At 36.8% G+C, this 21,546-nt stretch overlaps 1 pseudogene; it reads right to left on the reverse strand.

Moving 5' to 3' along the window:
* Window positions 1-21,546, reverse strand: part of LOC124974562 (ryanodine receptor 2-like) — a 226,498-nt pseudogene that overhangs the window by 141,589 nt on the left and 63,363 nt on the right.

Consider the following 21,546-nt stretch of genomic DNA (forward strand, 5'->3'; position numbering starts at 1 on the left):
AAATCAGTAGAAGACATGGGTCAAAAACGATTGGAGCAAAAAATAATAAAATTGGGAAAAATACAAAGAAACAAAATAACAGGGAGTTGGATACCTGAAATGATAAAAAGGATTGGTAAACACATAGCCAAACTAACCAAAGAAAGAGAGAGAAGTACAAACTCACAATGGCATAGATGAGAAAGGGGATAGTAGCACACACAGTTTTGAAGTCCAGAGGATCATTACAAACCATTATGGAAATGTTGATTAACAAACTGGAAAAATCTAGAAGACTTTGACAAATTTCTAGACACACATTATCTGCCCACGTTGAGCCAGGAAAAAGCAGAAACCTAAACAGACAAATATCAACTAATGAGCTTGAAACCACATTTAAAAGTCTAACAGCAAAGAAAAGCCAGGACCAGTGGATTTTCAGATGAATTCTACCAGATCTTTAAAAGAGTAATAACATCAGTGTTTCTCAAATTATTCCATGAAATTGAAAGGGGGGAAACACTCCCAGATACATTGCATGAACCCATAACTTGATACCAAAACCTGTCAAAGACGCACAAAGGAAAGACAACTACACATCAAAATCCCTGCTAAGTGCATTCAAAAGCACAGTAAGAAGATAATACACCGTGTTTAGGTGAACTTCCTCCCAGAGATGCAAGGATGGTTTGACATAAGGAAAATCAATCAACGTGATTCACCACTTACAGAATTGAGAACAGGAATCATATAACCATCTCAATAGAGGCAGGGGTCAAGAAAATACTATTTGTGGACCAAATACAGCACATTCCCTATAAATAAAAAGATCTGTGGTTGCAGAGAGGGGTTTTGTGGTGCTGGTGATTCAACTGGAGGCAACCTGTGTGCTGTCCAAGCACTCTGCTGCTGGAGAATGGCACAGCCCTTATACACTCAGGTTAGGAGAAACGTGGCCACATCCATAGGACCCAATAATCCACAGACCAGAAAATACCAACTACCTGAGCTTTTGCCAAAAAAGATTTTCCAATTTCTGATTTACACTATGACACACCCATTATGAAATATTGATAGGTTCCCCCAACATGTTTATATAAATATTCTTAGCATATATATTGTCTTTCATGTACACATATCTAAAATTCAGTCACCCATTATAGTATATAATAAATAATAAACACCCTTATCATATGCATGCATGTAATGATTCAAAGTCACATTTTTCTGACCTGGAATGATTCAGTTCCAGAAGTGAAGCTTCTAAAAGAAAAGAATGATATGCTGGAAATTTTGGTTCATGCTCCAAAATTTCCAAAAACCTTCAAACAGGTTTTTCAAATTCCATTTACCAGCAATGCACAAAAACATTATTAACTACTTATCAATGTAGTTAAATTACTTGTTAATATAATTAAAGAACTGGTACCTCCCAGTTTGGCCACCGTGTTCTGATACTCATGCAAGGATGAATAGCACTAATGATGGCATAAAATTTGACAATCATAAATATAGCCCAAGTTAGAATTCATTTTAATAACTGTTAATAACTATTATCTACTGGGAAATATTTCCATAATCTTACTGATTATGATCTCCTTTCTGATCAAGAGTTGACTATTGTTGATTGGGTTTTTGAATTAGTCCATCAGGACCAGCAACAGAAGCATCACCACCATCCCATATCTCCTCTGGGGTTTCAGTTTCCTTAATTCCAGGTCCCCTGCATTGTTCTTCATTCTTTCAGGAAGGTTTGATACTGAGAGAGATGGTAGTTTTCAACAAAAGTCACATTTTTATTTTCCTTGAGATTAGAACCTGACTTTGTTGAATTGTCATGTCTTATTTACATAAAAGGGAAATAGGTGATAAATTTTCTAATTACTCTTCAGTGAAATTTTTTATAGATTCTGCTTCATTTCTCTTTTAGTGAAAGAAATCACATTCCAAAATGTAAAAAGGGACACTGTTCATATTATGCTTTAATTTCATCCGCTCTTGGCCACTTAATGTTTTCAATCCCCATGTGACTAGCAGAAGAAAAAAGAAAAGAACATGATTGTCCTCTTCTGTCTTTATTACCTGATCTAACATTCAACAGGAAGGCTAGAGAACATGAGGTCATAGTTCAGGAAGTATAGGCAGCTTTCCCATTTCTGCACTAAGCTATTCTTTCCACCACTACCTTTTAACACTCTTCTCATTTGGATTTTGGGATTTTAAAAATGGGGATGGTTGTCACTGAAGTTTAAGGTCAAAGTTACAACAGAATGAGGGACAGAGACAAACTGGAGTTGCTAATACACAACACTGGAAAATGAACTTGTTTTCTGATTTCACAATCAATTACTATCAATAAAATCATAGAGCCTGAGGATGTGGAAATATATACCAACTCTAGCCTGATATTCTACTTACAATATGGGAAAAACCAAGAAAGTTTAAATGATCCCTTTCATGCTCCTCAGTGTCATGACCTAGCATTTTATGGAAAAAAAAACCATAAGGAAATGATTCCATTGATTCCATTATGCTGGGATAGAAATTTCATCAAATCAGTCAGATAAATTTCATCCCATCAGATGCATTACATGTGTAATTTAGTTAAAGTAATTGAATGTATTGGAGAACAATAGGAAGTCTCATCTAGTTATCTTTTACAGAATATCTCTGAATGGTTGTTCTTTATTTTTGTGTTTCTATCTATAAAACTCAGTGTACCTCAGACCTTTTCTTCTAACTTGGGGTCATGTACCAAATGTTTGGCTGGGGGTGTGTTCTCCTAATGTGATGAAACCACACGTGTCTAAACTTACCCATGTTTTTAAAATGACACTATATAAACAGTTGATTCAAAAATGCATGAGACTGGTGATTTTTTTAAAGTATGGAAGCATATATAGTTGTTTCTAAATATTTAAAGTTATGTTGAAACTATGCTTTCAATATTTTGACAAAAAAAGAAAATCTGTAACTATGAAAGCACAAAAAATGTATAAAATATTAGTTGGAATGCTCAAATGGCAACATGATTTTGTATTAAATAAAGTAACAAAATCATGTAAACAGATAAATCAAGAAAAAAATAGACAAAACCCATGAGACGTGATTTTTGAAAAGTGTGGCAGCATAAATATTTGTTTCCCTGACTCCCTCCCCAGTCTAACACCCACTGGTCCCAGAGTCTTCAGGACCTGCCAGTTTCCTCACTAGTAGGCCATCTGCTCCCCAGTCTCCCAACCCTCCAGTCTTCCAACCAGGCCCCCTGCTCTGCCTGATAGACCTTTAGCTTCACTATCAGCCTGTAGCCCTCCATGCCAAGATATTGCTTGGCCAAGAGACCCACCTGGCCAGGCACACAGGTTCAGCATCGACCAGTAGGACTCTGATCTGCCTGGCTCAGGAAAGGTGGGCCTCCTGGACATGGTCAGTCAGGTCCCTCTGAATTGACAAATGGCTTAGTCACCTTCCCACAATCCAGCTGCCCCACATGCAGCTTTACCATCAAGCCCATTACCTACCTTCACACCTGGCCTACAGACCCCCACCCCACCAGTTTTTAAATATCTAAAGTTATCCTGGAACTATGCTTTCAATATTTTGACAAAACATAAAAAGCTAGAACCATGAAATCACAACAAATGTTTAGAATACGAGTTGGGATGCTTAAACTGAAATACATTTTTGTATCCCTACTCACTCATTCTCTTCCTATTGTTCTCTTGATTGTTCACTTGAATGAAAACAGTTTTTCTCTAAATCAACACAGCAAAATACTTTGAGCAAGTAACACCTCTTTACCAACCACCTCTGAACTAGTCTTTGTTAATAAGGTCACAGGGATAGGGTTGCGTTAGTTTCCCTGTTCATAGGCCACTTGGACAAATGACAGAAAGACTCTAGATGATTAAGAGTAAAGATTATGAGATTATGAGTCTATTGTCCACAACCTGAGACTCAAATTACCAGGGGCCCTCTTCAGTTTGTAACAATGTTAGACAAACAGAAGCCCATTCAATAGACAGAGAAATTAATGCCTCCATTCCAAGGATGAACTGGGGCTACAAGTTATTATAGGCATTAAGTAGCTGCTCAATTCACAGTAGCTAGATTGTGGAACCAACTTAGATGCCCTTCAATAGATGAATGGATAAAGAAACTGGTATATATACACAATGGAATATTACTCAGTCATAAAGATGAATAAAATTATGGCATTTGCAGGCAAATGGATGAAGTTGGAGAATATCATGCTAAGTGAGATAAGCCAATCCCAAACAACCAAAGGATAAATGATCTCTCTGATAAGCAGATTATGATACATAATGGGGGGGTGGGAGGGAGTCAAGAATGGAGGAAGGATGGATTGTATAGAGGAAAAAGAGGGGTGGGAGGGGTGGGGGAAAGGAAAAACAACAGAATGAGACAAACATCATTACCCTAAGTACATGTATGATTACACAAATGGTATAACTCTACTTCATGTACAACCAGAGAAACAAGTTGAACCCCATTTGTTTACAATGAATCAAAATAAATAAATTTTAAAAAAAGAATGCTTTAACTTGACAACTTGCTAAAAGTGTTTTAATATTAAATGTGATCTTTTGATTCTAAAGGGCAAGGATGAACAGTAATTTCCCTTGTCCTTATCTATATTATGAAAACAAAGAAAACATGATTAAAGCAGAAAATTCATTGAAAATATACCTTTAGCTGGTTAATTTCACAGACATCAATTCTTGTTTGCTCTTCCTCTGATGTCATTCCTGTGAGGGCTTCTGCTGACAAATTCATACACTTTTAGTTAAAATATGCAACCTAGAATACTTATAAACTGAAAGTCTTTATAAAACTATAAAAAGAAAAACACACTTTCAAGACAAAGGTCTACTTACATTTTTCTCAAAGAAATTAACTTTAACCTTCACCTAATTTTTTGATGCTTGGGACCCACAAAAAAGAAGTGATTAAATTTTAAAAAGATGCCTACTGGTGCTAAAGTCCCTATATATTACAGCAAGACCTAGTCACCATAACATCTGAAACAGCTAAAGTTGAGTGAGATAGGATATGTATATTAGTTCCTAATTTAAACATCTTGAAAATACACTAAAAAAGTTTGATTCTACTCTTAAAGAAAAGAATAATCCATAAAATTCATAGAATATTTCATCCTGTTGTGATGACACAAATCACTTGGTCCACAGTATAGATAATGGTGTCATAGTGTCTATACACTAATTTAAATACATCTACTGTGAAAACTAAAAGGAACTTTTGATTTCCATGGACTATATTTGGCTAATATGAAACTAATGAGAAAGTGCAACACATAAAACTCTTTCTTACTGATCTGAAGAAATACAGGATTTCAGGACTAGAATTAAAAATTGGATATTTACTCTAGAAAATACTGTTTCAGTTTACAAATTTTAAACCTTATATTCTTAGGTCATACTGAATTAAAAACCATTGAAAAAACCATTGGTTCATATTTACAAGAATATAATTCATTCTTTGCTATTTTAGTTTGCTCTTTTGTGGTTTAAATATTGTTATACTTCCACTTTTATCTAGGTCAGTAGAACCAAAAGTATCTAGGCTAGGGTTGTGGCTCAGTGGCACAGTGCTTGCCTAGCACATGTGAGGCACTGGTTTCACACATACATACATACATCTGTACATAAAAGTTATTAAGAAAGAGTAATTCCTGTTCATGGTCTTACCTGGGTATTTAATTTGAAACATTTCACATTTTTTTTACATGCAGGAACTATTTCTGTACTGACATGTAATAAATAACAGTAATAAATAAAATTACTATTTTAATACTTATCTGGAAAACATTTAGCAAATATATCAAATTCTTAAGGCTGGATTACATAGTCAGATCTATTAACAACTTTATAACACACACTTCAAGTTACTAAAATCAACAATTTTTTAAAGATAGTAATGAAGGAACAAAAAGGGAAAGTGAGGGACATGTAAATCAAAGACCTTATGGTTTGGCACATGATACTGGTACTTTCATTGAGGTCAAGCTATCCATGACATCCTGGACTGCAAAGTACCCTGAACTTAGAAGTTCCAGCTTCTAAGCACCAGCCTATTGTTATAAAAGCAAGTCATTTCCCTAAGTTTTCATTCAACAATATGAATTTTACTGCTTCATTTCACCAGGTTGGAGATACCATGGGATGTTATAAAACAATGCTCAGAGAAAGGAAAGCAATATAATAATTTGTTCCCTATTCTGAACTATATAGGAATTGCAAACACAAATCAAACTGTGTTTTCCCTCAGGTTCCAATATTGAAATACTCAGAAAACATCAAATCCTAAGTTGGGTCATCAGCTATTCTTTGAATCTAGAATTTCAGAGAAGTCAGTTATGTAACAATTGACAAACCAATTTATGTACAAATATATCATTCCATTAAATTGATTAATTGTCACCTATGATGGAATCAATCAATCAATCATACCCAGGGCAGAAAAATAATGAATGTGGAGACATGATTTGGACTATTCCTACTCCTTCCCTACCTATTCAAACTCTGAACCAGTAGCTCTTTGTTAGAATGATGCTTAATCTTCGCGTTGATCTCCAGTGACTTGGAACACAAAACCCTGCTTTAAATGGAAATAGTACTGAAACATGATGAAGTTTATCTCTCTGAAATCCAAGTTTTCTCAATTTCATAAAAGTGTGCTCCATATCCTCCTCATAAGGCTAATTTTAAAATATTTGAAGAACCTGAGGGATATATACCATTGGGAGAGTTTCATTACTACAGGAAAATGATCACTTGAGGGACAATGGAATGATGGAACCCACCCCAGGGAAAGAAGATATTGCTCCTCCCATGACTAAAGAAAAAGTTCTCAACACATGGAAAGGCTCATTGGGTGCAGATGTGAGGGCACAGAAGAAACACGGGGGTGATCACTTCCTGCAACATTTTTGGAACCTATCTGAAGGTTTAGAATGATGCCTCATAGCATAACTCACCATGAAAGTCCCAAATAATTTGTCAGCTCCACATGACTTTGATAGTAAGTAGAAAAGGTCAGTTTCCTCACTATATGTGGCTAAAACTAGAGGTCCAGATGCCAATGCATGCAATTCCACTTTGGAAATAATGAGTAAGCATAAATGAACATGAATTCATAAAGTGTTAAACTTTAAGTCTATGCATGCATTACCAAGAACAGTGAGGGGTCTGGATCAGTTAGTGCAACCTGGCAGTAGAGGTTATTTATTACCTGAATACAAAAGAAAATTTCAAGAACATAATTGTAACAGCAGTATCAAAGGAGTGATAATGATATCCTTTTATACCCTACTTGTGAAACAGGATTGTTTTCCTTGACTAAAGGATAGCCTCAGCTTCTAGAAAAAATTAGGGGGATATGATTAAAGGTACCCTCTCTGAACAAGAAATTTAATTTCCTCTTAACAGGAAATTCACAAGTTTTCTTGTTACATTTAACTAATTTAACATCAAATACGTGACACTCTTGGAATCCCATGTACAGGGGTTCTACTTGAAATGGATGATACTGGGATTCATAACCATAAAATCTTCAAAGTCCTGAGGTACAACTTGGGTGTTTTGCACAGTAGAAGAGAACCTGCCTAACATGCCTGAGTCCCTAGAGTCAAACCCTAGCGTCAAACCCTAGCTCTTGGATGGAACAAAGTTCAGAAAGAAAACTATAACCTTTGAAGCATCTGACTTCTCTAACTTTTTCTAGTATTCTTGATTTCATGGTTGCTTTGCCAAATTACCAGAACTACCAGAACTCAGCTGAAATCTGATGTAGAAGATGCAATTCTTGTAATGACTTTGAACCTCCTTTCAATATTAAGTAGCATTTCATGTAAACACTTACAGGTTATCACTGCGATTGACTGCATAGGACAATGCAGCCCTACCCGAGCGATCTTCCAAAAACATTTCAACTCCTTTTTGAAGCACCAGACTGACTATTCCTTTGCTTTTGTGTCCCTCAGCAACCATGAGGGATGTTCTAAAATAGCAGAAAGATAATTTCACCTCAGGAACCCTAATGAAGTTATTCAAACAGCTCACCTGATCTATACTACTAGTTTCATATCTTGCCTGTCCCTGTAACATGAACAATTTGTACATGCTAACAGCAACAAACCTCTAGAGGGCTTCAGGGTTCATCTATGTACAAGATCTTCAGGGATAAAAGGATAATACAGGAAGTGTCTTGACCCACTCAGGTCATACAGTATAGTATTTACTAATTTAATGTTCTTTGGTAGACTATGCTGAATTCATTTATTTGAAATAGAGATGAATTGAAGAGAATGATTTTCTACTATTTGCCTAGGATACAGTCTTGTGCTGTAATTCATAAACAGCTGAAAATCAAAGAAATAAAACTGAACTTCAGGATTAAAATTGGAATAGTAATGATAGTATTAATACATTGATAATATGTTTAAAAATAATGAGTATGCTTATTAAAATATATATTAAAATATTAATGTGAAAATATTCTTCATAATTCTGGTCATAGGTGTTTCACATAATGATGTTCATAAAAATATACTAAGCTATAAACATGCTATTTTATAAAACTTATGACCACTTCACAGGAATATATTATCATTCTTTTCACATCAGGAAAAATATTTTTTGAAAGGTAATATTACTAAGGTAGTACAACTTTATGTAAAAACTAACAAGTAACCCAGTACTTGTGTAAATTGAATGACTATAACTTTTCCCTTTGTCAAAAAAGTATGATTTTTCTCAAGGGAAGCAAAAGTTTAACCAGTTTAGGCCATTTTTCTTAAATCTCACCATTCCAATTAAGAAGAACATCAAAATTTGTTAAGACTCAAAAAAGAAAAACAGGAATACCAGCAGATAACAGCAATCAAATGTCCTGTAAAGACACCCAAGTATCAATCTTTTTCATGAAAAGAAATGTAATTCAAACAGCATCCAAAAGACAAAATGATTTGTAACACTGCTTTAAACCTCATGTAGAATTCTGAAGTCAAGTATAAAAGAAGCAGAGGTTTAAAAATCAGATGACAGGGGCAATCCAAGATGGCAGACTAGAGGGTGACTGCATCTCCAGTCGCTCCAGAACTCAGGGTTCAAGAAGGGAGACTTCTTGAAGACATTGAGAGACTCGGACTAAAATAGAGCCACAGGGTGAGTCTCCCCCACCGGGTGAAGCACGGCCTGGGTGGCAGGTCCAGATAGGGGCAGCTTATCGGAGCAGAGCAGGGCAGCTAGAGTCTTCCCCAGGTAGCCCTGCTCACTCCGGGGGTGGGCTCCTCCCACACGGCCAGCTTCTCGGAGTAGGCCACCCAGTGAGAGCCTTTCTGCACAGAACCAGCTCCAAGTCCCAGAGCCAGAGGCCAGCTCCGGCCCACAGGTGTCTTCAGGGACCAGGACAGGGCAGCCAGGGACTTCCCCAAGCAGCACGGCTCCCTCCAGCAGGAGGCGCCTTTCAAGGCTAGCTTCTTGGAGCAGACCGCCCAGTGAGAGCCTTTCTACACAGACCAGCCACAAGTCCTGGAGCCATCGGAGGGCTCCGACTCACAGGCAGCCTCTGGGACCAGGGCAGGGCAGCCAGAGACTTCACCAGGTGGCCCTGCCCACTCCGACCACTGGCTCTTTCCATGGGGCGATCCAAGATGGCGAACTAGAGGGTGACTGCATCTCCAGTTGCTCCAGAACCCAGGACTCAAGAAGGTGAGGCACTGAGAGACTCGGACTAAAATAGGGTCACAGGGAGAGTCTCCCCCACTGGGTGAAGCTCGACCTGGGTGGCAGGTCCAGATAGGGGCAACTTATCAGAGCAGGGCAGGGCAGCTAGAGTCTTCCCCAGGTAGCCCTACTCACTCCGGCTGTGGGCTGCTCCCACACGGCCAGCTTCTCGGAGCAGGCCACCCAGTGAGAGCCTTTCTGCACAGAACCAGCTCCAAGTCCTGCCAGCAGTGAGCTCTGGCCCGCAGGCAGCTTCAGGGAGCAGGACAGGGCAGCCAGGGACTTCCCCAAGCAGCCTGGCTCCCTCCGGTGGGAGGCGCTTTTCAAGGCTAGCTTCTTCGGAGCAGACCCCCTAGTGAGAGCCTTTCCGCACAGAGCCAGCTCCAAGCCCTGGAGCCAGTAGCGGGCTAGGGGCAGCTTTCTTCGGAAGCACTGCATTATCAAGTTCCTCCAAGACATCTGGCTACTGAAGGCTGGGAGGTGATACACTGGAAATCTACAGGGACACTATAAGCCAATAGAGAAAATCTGCAATATCTCAGAGTCCCACTGACAGCTGACCAATATGAGAAAACAAGGAAGAAAATGTCCCAAACAAACCTATATACTTTATCAATGAAACCCAATGACAGCACAGCAGAAGAAATGTCAGAAAGGGAGTTCAGAATGTCCATAATTAAGACAATCAGGGAAGCAAATGAGGAGATGAAAAGCAAATGCAGGCATTGAAGGAGGAGATGAAAGAGTAAATGCAGGCATTAAATGATCACACCATTTCCTGTCTTCTACTACTTTTGGTATTGGTCTGCTCTTCTTTTTCTAGTGCTTTGAGCTGTAGTGTTAGGTCGTTTATTTGTTGATTTCTACTTCTTTTTTTGAATGTGCCCCATGAAATAAATCTGCCACTAAGTACTGCTTTCATAGTGTCCCACAGATTTTGATATGATGTGTCTTTGTTCTCGTTTACTTCTAAGAATTTTTTTATTTCCCTCCTGATGTCTTCTGTTATCCATTCATCATATAATAGTGTATTATTTAATCTCCAGGTATTGGAGTAGTTTCTGTTTTTTATTCTGTCATTTATTTCTAATTTCAATCCATTATGATCTGATAGAATACAAGATAGTATCTCTATCTTCTTGTATTTGCTAACAGTACCTTTGTGGCATAAAATATGGTCTATTTTAGAGAAGAATCCATGTGCTGCTGAGAAGACAGTGTATTCATTCTTTGTTGGATAGTATATTCTATATATGTCCGTTAAGTCTAAATTGTTGATTGTGTTGTTGAGATCTATAGTTTCTATATTCAATTTTTGTTTGGACGATCTATACAGTGGTGAGAGAGGTGTGTTAAAATCGCCCGGTATTATTCTGTGTGGTCTATTTGACTTCTGGAATTGAGAAGGATTTGTTTGACGTACGTGGATGAGCCAATGTTCGGGGCATAGATATTTATGATTGTTATGTCTTGCTGATTTATGCTTCCCTTAAGCAGCATGTAATGTCCTTTATCCCTTCTGACTAGAGCCGAAATCAATGAAATCGAAACAAAAGAAACAATTGGAAAAATTAACAAATAAATACTTGGTTCTTTGAAAAAATAAATAAAATTGATAAACCCTTAGCCACACTAACAAAGAGAAAGAGGGAGAAATCTCAAATTACTAAAATTCGGAATGAACAAGGAAACATCACAACAGACACGAGTGAAATACAAAACATAATTAGAAGCTATTTCGAAAATCTATACTCCAACAAAACAGAAAACCTCGAAGACATCAACAAATTTCTAGAGACATATGAATTACCTAAACTGAATGAGGAGGACATACACAACTTAAATAAACCAATTTCAAGCAATGAAATGGAAGAGGTCATCAAAAGCCTACCAACAAAGAAAAGTCCAGGACCAGATGGGTTCTCAGCCGAGTTCTACAAAACCTTTAAAGAAGAGCTCATTCCAATACTCCTCAAAGTATTCCATGAAATAGAAGAGGAGGGAACCCTCCCAAACTCGTTCTATGAAGCCAGTATCACCCTGATACCTAAACCAGACAGAGACACATTGAGGAAAGAAAATTTCAGATCAATATCCTTAATGAACATCGACGCAAAAATTCTCAACAGAATTTTAGCAAATCGCATACAAAAACATATTAAAAAGATAGTGCACCACGATTAAGTGGGTTTTATCCCAGGGATGCAAGGTTGGTTCAACATTCGGAAATCAATAAATGTCATTCACCATATCAACAGACTTAAAGTTAAGAATCACATGATTATTTCAATAGATGCAGAACAAGCGTTCGATAAAATACAGCATCCCTTCATGCTCAAAACACTAGAAAAAATTGGGGTAGTGGGAACATTCCTTAACATTATGAAGGCCATCTACGCTAAGCCCATGGCTAATATCATACTAAATGGTGAAAAACTGAAAGCGTTCCCCCTAAAAACTGGAACAAGGCAGGGATGCCCTCTTTCACCACTTATTCAACATCGTCCTTGAGACTCTAGCCAGAACAATCAGACAAACCAAAGAAATTAAAGGGATATGAATAGGAAAAGAAGAACTCAAACTATCCCTGTTCACTTATGACATGATTATATATTTAGAGGAACCTGGAAATTCCACCAGAAAACTTTTAGAACTCATAAGTGAATTCAGTAAAGTAGCAGGTTACAAGATCAATGCTCATAAATCCAATGCATTTTTATACATAAGTGATGAATCTTCAGAAAGAGAAATTAGGAAAACTACCCCATTCACAATAGCATCGAAAAAAATAAAATACTTGGGAATCAATCTCACAAAAGAGGTGAAAGACCTCTACAATGAGAACTACAGAACACTAAAGAAAGAAATTAAAGAAAACCTTAGAAGATGGAAAGATCTCCCATGTTCCTGGATAGGCAGAATTAATATTGTCAAAATGGCTATACTACCTAAAGTGCTATACAGATTCAATGCAATTCCAATTAAAATCCCAATGATGTACCTTGCAGAAATAGAGCAAGCAATTATGAAATTCATCTGGAAGAATAAAAAACCTAGAATAGCTAAAGCAATCCTCAGTAGCAAGAGCGAAGCAGGGGGTATTGCAATACCAGATCTTCAACTCTACTACTAAAGCAATAGTAACAAAAACTGGCATGGTATTGGTACCAAAATAGACAGGTAGATCAATGGTACAGAATAGAGGACATGGACACAAACCCAAATAAATACAATTTTCTCATACTAGACAAAGGGTCGAAAAATATGCAATGGAGAAAAGATAGCCTCTTCAACAAATGGTGCTGGGAAAACTGGAAAACCATATGCAATAGAATGAAATTAAACCCCTATCTCTCACCCTACACAAAACTCAACTCAAAATGGATCAAGCACCTCGGAATCAGACCAGAGACCCTGCATCTTACAGAAGAAAAAGTAGGTCCAAATCTTCAACTTGTTGGCTTAGGATCAGACTTCCTTAGCAGGACTCCCATAGCACAAGAAATAAAAGCAAGAATTAACAACTGGGATAGATTCAAACTAAAAAGCTTTCTCTCAGCAAAGGAAACTATCAGAAATGTGAAGAGAGAGCTTACAGTGTGAGAGAATATCTTTGCCAACCATACCTCAGATAGAGCGCTAATTTCAGAATCTGTAAAGAACTCAAAAAACTCTACACGAAGAATACAAATAATCCAATCAACAAATGGGCTAATAAATGAACAGACACTTCACAGAAGAAGATGTACAACTAATCAACAGATATATGAAAAAATGTTCAACATCCCTAGTAATAAGGGAAATGCAAATCAACACTACCCTAAGATTTCATCTCACCCCAATTAGAATGGCGATTATCAAGAATACAAGCAACAATAGGTGTTGGCGAGGATGTGGGGAAAAATGTACACTCATTGCTGGTGGGGTTGCAAATTAGTGCAGCCACTTTGGAAAGCAGTGTGGAGATTCCTCAGAAAGCTTGGAATGGAACCACCATTTGACCCAGCTATCCCACTCCTTGGCCTATACCCAAAGGACTTAAAATCAGCATACTACAGAGACACAGCCACATCAATGTTCATTGCTGCTCAATTCACAATAGCCAGATTGTGGAACCAACCTAGATGCCCTTCAGTTGATGAATGGATAAAGAAACTGTGGCATATATATACAATGGAATATTACTCTGCAATGAAGAATGATAAAATTATGGCATTTGTAGGCAAATGGACGAAATTGCAGAATATCATGCTAAGTGAGATAAGCCAATCTCAAAAAACTAAAGGACAAATGATCTTGCTGATAAGCAGATGAGGACATATAATGGGGGTGGGAGGGGTTAGCATTAGGTTTAGGGTTAGGTTTAGGGTTAGGGATAAGGAGAGCGGTAAGAATGAAGGAAAGAAGGACTGTATACAGGGAAAAGAGGGGTGGGAGGGGAGGGGATAAGGGAAAAAAAAATAAACATCATTGCCCTATGTAAACGTATGATTACACAAATGGTATGCCTTGACTCTACGTACAAATAGAGAAACAACATGTATCCCATTTGTATACAATAAAAAAATAAAATTAAAAAAAATGATCACACCAATCAACAGTTAAAAGAGCAAATACGGGAAGGAAGAGATCATTTCAATAAAGAGTTAGAGATACTGAAAAAAAAAAAACAGAAATCCTTGAAATGAAGGAAACAATAAATCAAGTTAAAAAATCCATGGAAAGCATAACCAATAAAATAGAACATCTGGAAGACAGAACCTCAGACATTGAGGACAAAATATTTAATCTTGAAAACCAAGTTGAACAAACAGAGAAGATGGTAAGAAATCATGAATAGAATCTACAAGAATTATGGGATATCATGAAAAGGCCAAATTTAAGAATTATTGGGATTGAGGAAGGCTTAGAGAAACAAACCAAAGGAATGAACAATCTATTCAATGAAATAATATCAGAAAATTTCCCAAATCTGAAGAATGAAATGGAAAACCAAGTACAAGAGGATTAAAGGACTCCAAATATACAAAATTATAACAGACCCACACCAAGGCACATTATTATGAAAATACCTAACATAAAAAATAAAGACAGAATTTTTAAGGCTGTGAGAGAAAAGAATCAAATTACATTTAGCAGGAAACCAATAATAATATCAGCAGATTTTTCAATACAGACCCTAAAAGCTAGAAGTTCCTGGAACAACATCTACCAAGCCCTGAAAGAAAACGGATGCCAACCAAGAATTTTATACCCAGCAAAACTTACTTTCAGAATTGACGATGAAATAAGATCCTTCCATGATAAACAAAAGCTAAAGGAATTTACAAAAAGAAAGCCGGCAGTACAGAACATTCTCAGCAAAATATTCCATGAGGAAGAGAGGAAAAACAATGATGCAAATCAGCAAAGGGAGGAACTAGCCTAAAGGAATAGCCAAATAAAGGAGAAATCAAATCATGTCAAAAAATAAAAATGAGTCAAATGACTGGGAATACAAATCATGTCTCAATAATAACCCTGAATGTTAATGGCCTGAACTCATCAATCAAAAGGCATAGACTGGCAGAATGGATTAAAAAGAAAAATCCAACAATATGCTGCCTGCAAGAGACTCATCTCATAGAAAGAGACACCCATAGACTAAAGGTGAAAGGATGGGGAAAAACATACCATGCACACGGACACAGCAAAAAAGCTGGAGTATCCATCCTCATTTCAGATAATGTGGACTTCAAGCCAAAACTAGTCAGAAGGGATAAAGAAGGATATTACATGCTGCTTAAGGGAAGCATAAACCAGCAAGACATAACAATCATAAATATCTATGCCCTGAACATTGGCTCATCCACGTACATCAAACAAATCCTTCTCAATTCCAGAAATCAAATAGACCACAACACAGTAATACTAGGAGATTTTAACACACCTCTCTCACCACTGGATAGATCTTCCAAAAAAAAATTGAATAAAGAAACCATAGATCTCAATAACACAATCAACAATTTAGACTTAACCGACATATATAGAATATACCATCCAACAAAGAACGAATACACTTTCTTCTCAGCAGCACATGGATCCTTCTCTAAAATAGACCATATTTTATGCCACAAAGGTACTGTTAGCAAATACAAGAAGATAGAGATACTACCTTGTACTCTATCAGATCATAATGGATTGAAATTAGAATAAATGACAGAATAAAAAACAGAAACTTCTCCAATACCTGGACATTAAATAATACACTATTATATGATGAATGGATAACAGAAGACATCAGGAGGGAAATAAAAAATTCTTAGAAGTAAACAAGAACAAGGACACATCATACCAAAATCTCTGGGACACTATGAAAGCACTACTTAGAGGCAGATTTATTTCATGGGGCACATTCAACAAAAGAAGTAGAAATCAACAAATGAACGACTTAACACTACAGCACAAAGCCCTAGAAAAAGAAGGGCAGACCAACACCAAAAGTATTAGAAGACAGGAAATAGCTAAAATCAGAGCCGAAATCATCGAAATTGAAACAAAAGAAACAATAAGAAAATTTAACAAAATAAATAGTTGGTTCTTTGAAAAAATAAACAAAATTGATAAACCCTTAGTCACACTAACAAACAAAAGGGGGAAAAAACTCAAATTACTAAAATTTGGAATGAACAAGGAAATAACACAACAGACGCAAGTGAAATTCAAAACATAATTAGAAGCTAGTTTGAAAACCTATACTCCAACAACACAGAAAACTTCCAAGATATCATCAAGTTTCTAGAGACATATGAATTACCTAAACTGAACGAGGAGGATATACACAACTTAAATAAATCAATTTCAAGCAATGAAATAGAAGAGGTCATCAAAAGCCTACCAACAAAGAAAAGTCCAGGACCAGATGGGTTCTCAGCCGAGTTCTACAAAACCTTTAAAGAAGAGCTCATTCCAATACTCCTCAAAGTATTCCATGAAATAGAAGAGGAGGGAACCCTCCCAAACTCATTCTATGAAGCCAATATCACCCTGATACCTAAACCAGACAGAGACACATTGAGGAAAGAAAATTTCAGATCAATATCCTTAATGAACATCGACGCAAAAATTCTCAACAGAATTTTAGCCAATCGCATACAAAAATATATTAAAATGATAGTGCACCACGATTAAGTGGGTTTTATCCCAGGGATGCAAGGTTGGTTCAACATCCAGAAATCAATAAATGTCATTCAACATATCAACAGACTTAAAGTTAAGAATCACATGATTATTTCAATAGATGCAGAACAAGCATTCGATAAAATATAGCATCCCTTCATGCTCAAAACACTAGAAAAAACCGGGGTAGTAGGAACATTCCTTAACATTGTAAAGGCCATCTAAACTAAGCCCATGGCCAATATCATTCTAAATGGTGAAAAACTGAAAGCATACCCGCTAAAAACTGGAACAAGGCAGGGATGCCCTCTTTTACCACTTCTATTCAACATCGTCCTTGAGACTCTAGCCAGAGCAATTAGAAAAACCAAAGAAATGAAAGGGATATGAATTGGAAAAGAAGAACTCAAACTATCCCTGTTCACTGACGACATGATTATATATTTAGAGGAACCTGGAAATTCCACCAGAAAACTTTTAGAACTCATAAGTGAATTCAGTAAAGTAGCACGTTACAAGATCAATGCTCATAAATCCAATGCATTTTTATACATAAGTAAGTTATGAATCTTTAGAAAGAAAAATTAGGAAAACTACCCCATTTACAATAGCCTCAAAAAAAATAAAATACTTGGGAATCAATCTCACAAAAGAGGTGAAAGACCTCTACAATGAGAACACTACAATGAGAACACTAAAGAAAGAAATTAAAGAAAACCTTAGAAGATGGAAAGATCTCCCATGTTCTTGGATAGGCAGAATTAATATAGTCAAAATGGCTATACTACCTAAAGTGCTATACAGATTCAATGCAATTCCAATTAAAATCCCAATGATGTTCCTTACAGAAATAGAGCAAGCAATTATGAAATTCATCTGGAAGAATAAAAAACGCAGAATAGCTAAAGCAATCCTCAGTAGAAAGAGTGAAGCAAGGGGTATCGCAATAACAGATCTTCAACTCTATTACAAAGCAATAGTAACAAAAACGGCATGGTATTGGTACCAAAATAGACAGGTAGATCAATGGTACAGAATAGAGGACATGGACACAAACCCAAATAAATACAATTTTCTCATACTAGTCAAAGGGGCGAAAAATATGCAATGGAGAAAAGATAGCCTCTTCAACAAATGGTGCTGGGAAAACTGGAAAACCATATGCAATAGAATGAAATTAAACCCCTATCTCTCACCCTACACAAAACTCAACTCAAAATGGATCAAGGACCTCGGAATCAGACCAGAGACCCTGCATCTTACAGAAGAAATAGTAGGTCCAAATCTTCAACTGGGCTTAGGAAATGAACAGACACTTCACAGAAGAAGATGTGCAAGCAATCAACATATATATGAAAAAACATTCAACATCTCTAGTAATAAGAGAAATGCAAATCAAAACCACCCTAAGATTCCATCTCACCCCAATTTGAATGGCGATTATCAAGAATACAAGCAACAATAGGTGTTGGCGAGGATGTGGGGAAAAATGTACACTCATTGCTGGTGGGGTTGCAAATGAGTGCAGTCACTCTGGAAAGCAGTATGGGGATTCCTCAGAAAGCTTGGAATGGAACCACCATTTGACCCAGCTATCACACTCCTTGGCCTACACCCAAAGGACTTAAAATCAGCATACTACAGAGACACAGCCACATCAATGTTCATTGCTGCTCAATTCACCATAACCAGATTGTGGAACCAACCTAGATGCCCTTCAGTTGATGAATGGATAAAGAAACTGTGACATATATATACAATGGAATATTACTCTGCCATGAAGAATGATAAAATTATGGCATTTGCTGGCAAATGGATGAAATTGGAGAATATCATGCTAAGTGAGATAAGCCAATCTCAAAAACCTAAAGGACAAATGTGATCTTGCTGATAAGTGGATGAGGACATATAATGGGGGTGGGAGGGGTTAGTGTTTGGGTTAGGGTTTGGTTTAGGGTGTGGGATAAGGAGGGTGGTAAGAATGGAGGAAGGAAGGACTGTATAGAGGGAAAAGAGGGGTGGGAGGGGTGGGGGAAGGGAAAAAAATAACAGAATGAATCAAACAACATTGCCCTATATAAATTTATGATTACACAAATGGTATGCCTTGACTCCATGTACAAATAGAGAAACAACATGTATCCCATTTGTTTACAATAAAAAAAATCAGATGACAAGGATGGGAAATTTAATACTCACTCAAAATATAAATGAAAAGTACCAAATTTCAAAACTAATCAAAATACTAAGAAATTCCATTAACGAATTAGAAAAGCATAGTGCCAACAAAATCTGATGGTAAATAACAAAACATCACTCTTCACTGAAATGGTATAAGAATAACGTGTACTGTTGTTGTGTTGCCCACTCTTAATAATTGATGACTGATGGTTTATGGTGAAAGCTTTTATAATGTCCTAAACATTGTAAGATAATCAACTTCTTCCCATTAATGGAACATTTCAGACTCATTTATTCTTATTGTTTTATACCATCACTAAGTTCAAAAGAAGCAGAGGAAAAGTAAAAGCCTGTACCTTCCAAGGTGATCAGTTGCACAGATGTTCACTCCCACGTCCACTAGGAATTCTGCCATTTGGTGTTTGTTTTCATTCACAGCAAATAATAGTGGAGTGAGGCTGTTCTGTAAGAAAACAGAAACACTTTAGATTCACACAGGTGTATACTGTAACAACTGAACTGAAAATCTTATAAAGGACCACATGAAAATGAACTTATAATAAAGAGAGAAAACACACAGTAGCTCTTCCTCCTAGATCACTACACTTCGACAAATGCTGCACTTTCCCTTTGAGATGGCCCTCCCCTGCCTATGGTGACAAAATGACATTCAGTCATCGCCACATCTTGCTGGGAACACTGATGTACTCCAGGAAACTTCCATTTGCCATGGTACTATGAACTAATATGATTGCTCCACACCTGAACCAAAACCTGTTTGAGGGCAGGGGGTCTATCTTTGACTTGGAAAGACAAGAACCTTAACATTTGGTAATTAAATATTGAAGTATTTCTATTGAATGGATGAGTTAGATGCTCATCTTCACAGCAGGGTTTCTCATTCTGTACTCTGAAGCATACTTACTTTCCCACAAGAACTCTTCCAGAACAGAAAGATTATTTGATCATCTGTTTCTGAAATATTACAAAATGGTACATTCTACATCCAGTGAGAAAGGAATCTAACATTTCTTAATGCCTATGGGGCAACAATCATTAGTGGGAATCACTAATACTTTAGGAATTAGAGTTTCAAGGAGCTCTAATTTCAGGGATCTCTTAAATGATAAAATTAAGTTTCATTTCAGTTATATGTAAGATAGTCATGTACAGAAAATACTTCATAATTTTTTCAGGCAGATGAAAAATGGAAACCAGTTCAGTAATAATGCCATTATCTGTCATGCTATCAAAAATAAAAATGAAAATCTCTCCCACATCTGAATAAGGCATTACAGATTTCAGAGAAGGGCTTAAACTCTTCTACAGGTGGCTTCTTTTTCAAGAAATGGATAATTTCACAATTATCTATTCGTCCCTCTTCTGTAGCACCTCCTCAACCTAACATCTGACCCCTCCTAAAATGAATCTCTGTGCATGTTTCCAAGTCTGAAAGTTTCATTCACAAATAGGAATTCTTATTTTCCTCAAATGGGAAAAGACTCTGTTCATATAAAAACTGAAATGGTTTTCACAAGTCAACCAGACCCTTTTTTGTCCCATTTCCCAACTACATAACTTTCACATAGGTTTATTTATTTCACATTTCTTTTACTTGTCTTTTTCCTTAATTGAGACTAACCACTGAGAGATAAGTCATTATAGAACTTGTCAACAGTAATGAAATTCTGCTTGCTTATCAAAGTCTTTTTTTTTGTTGTTGTTTGCATTTTAAAATCAAGCCCAATTCCAGACTGGGTACAGGGGTATGCTCCTGATGTACCAGCTGCTGAATAGCTTTGGGTAGGGGAATAAAAACTTGAAATGCTCTCTGGGCATTTTAGTAAGACCCTGTCTCAAATAAAATAAGAGTACTGCTCTCCAGTACGTAAGATATGTCAAAATACATTTTTCTCTCATGTATCACTACAAAGAAAAAATTTAAAAAGCAAATTAAAAAAGAATTACTAAACCATGAAAAATATGACTGGTCATGTGGGCAGTGGTAGAACACCCCTGTGTTTTATCCCCAGCACCACACACACACACACACACACACACACACACACACTCACTCACACACAGAGTTGAAGCACATTTCCAAGGCAAATTCTGCTCTCCTACACTGTTTTACACTTATTGGAAAAAAACTGGTTCACAAGGTTACTGGAAAAAAATCACATCTACCATTTCCCTTCTTTTAATAAGTATTTACTTTAATTACCTTAAAGGATACTGTAACTTCCAGTACTTCTTTTAAAGGATAAATATTGACATTGCCTCTGTGTGTATCACTGTTAAAAGAAATGAATGTCAAATAATTGTAAATAAAGTGGATCTGAATATACCATGTTTTTTGCTTCAATGATCACCTTATGCATAAGCAGGTTTGCTGCTGTGCACATGTTCTTACTGTAGACAGCACAGGTCAGAGCAGCGTTACCACTGGCATCCATCACAT

This window comes from Sciurus carolinensis, unplaced genomic scaffold (assembly GCF_902686445.1).
Source record: "Sciurus carolinensis unplaced genomic scaffold, mSciCar1.2, whole genome shotgun sequence".
Lineage (NCBI taxonomy): Eukaryota > Metazoa > Chordata > Mammalia > Rodentia > Sciuridae > Sciurus > Sciurus carolinensis.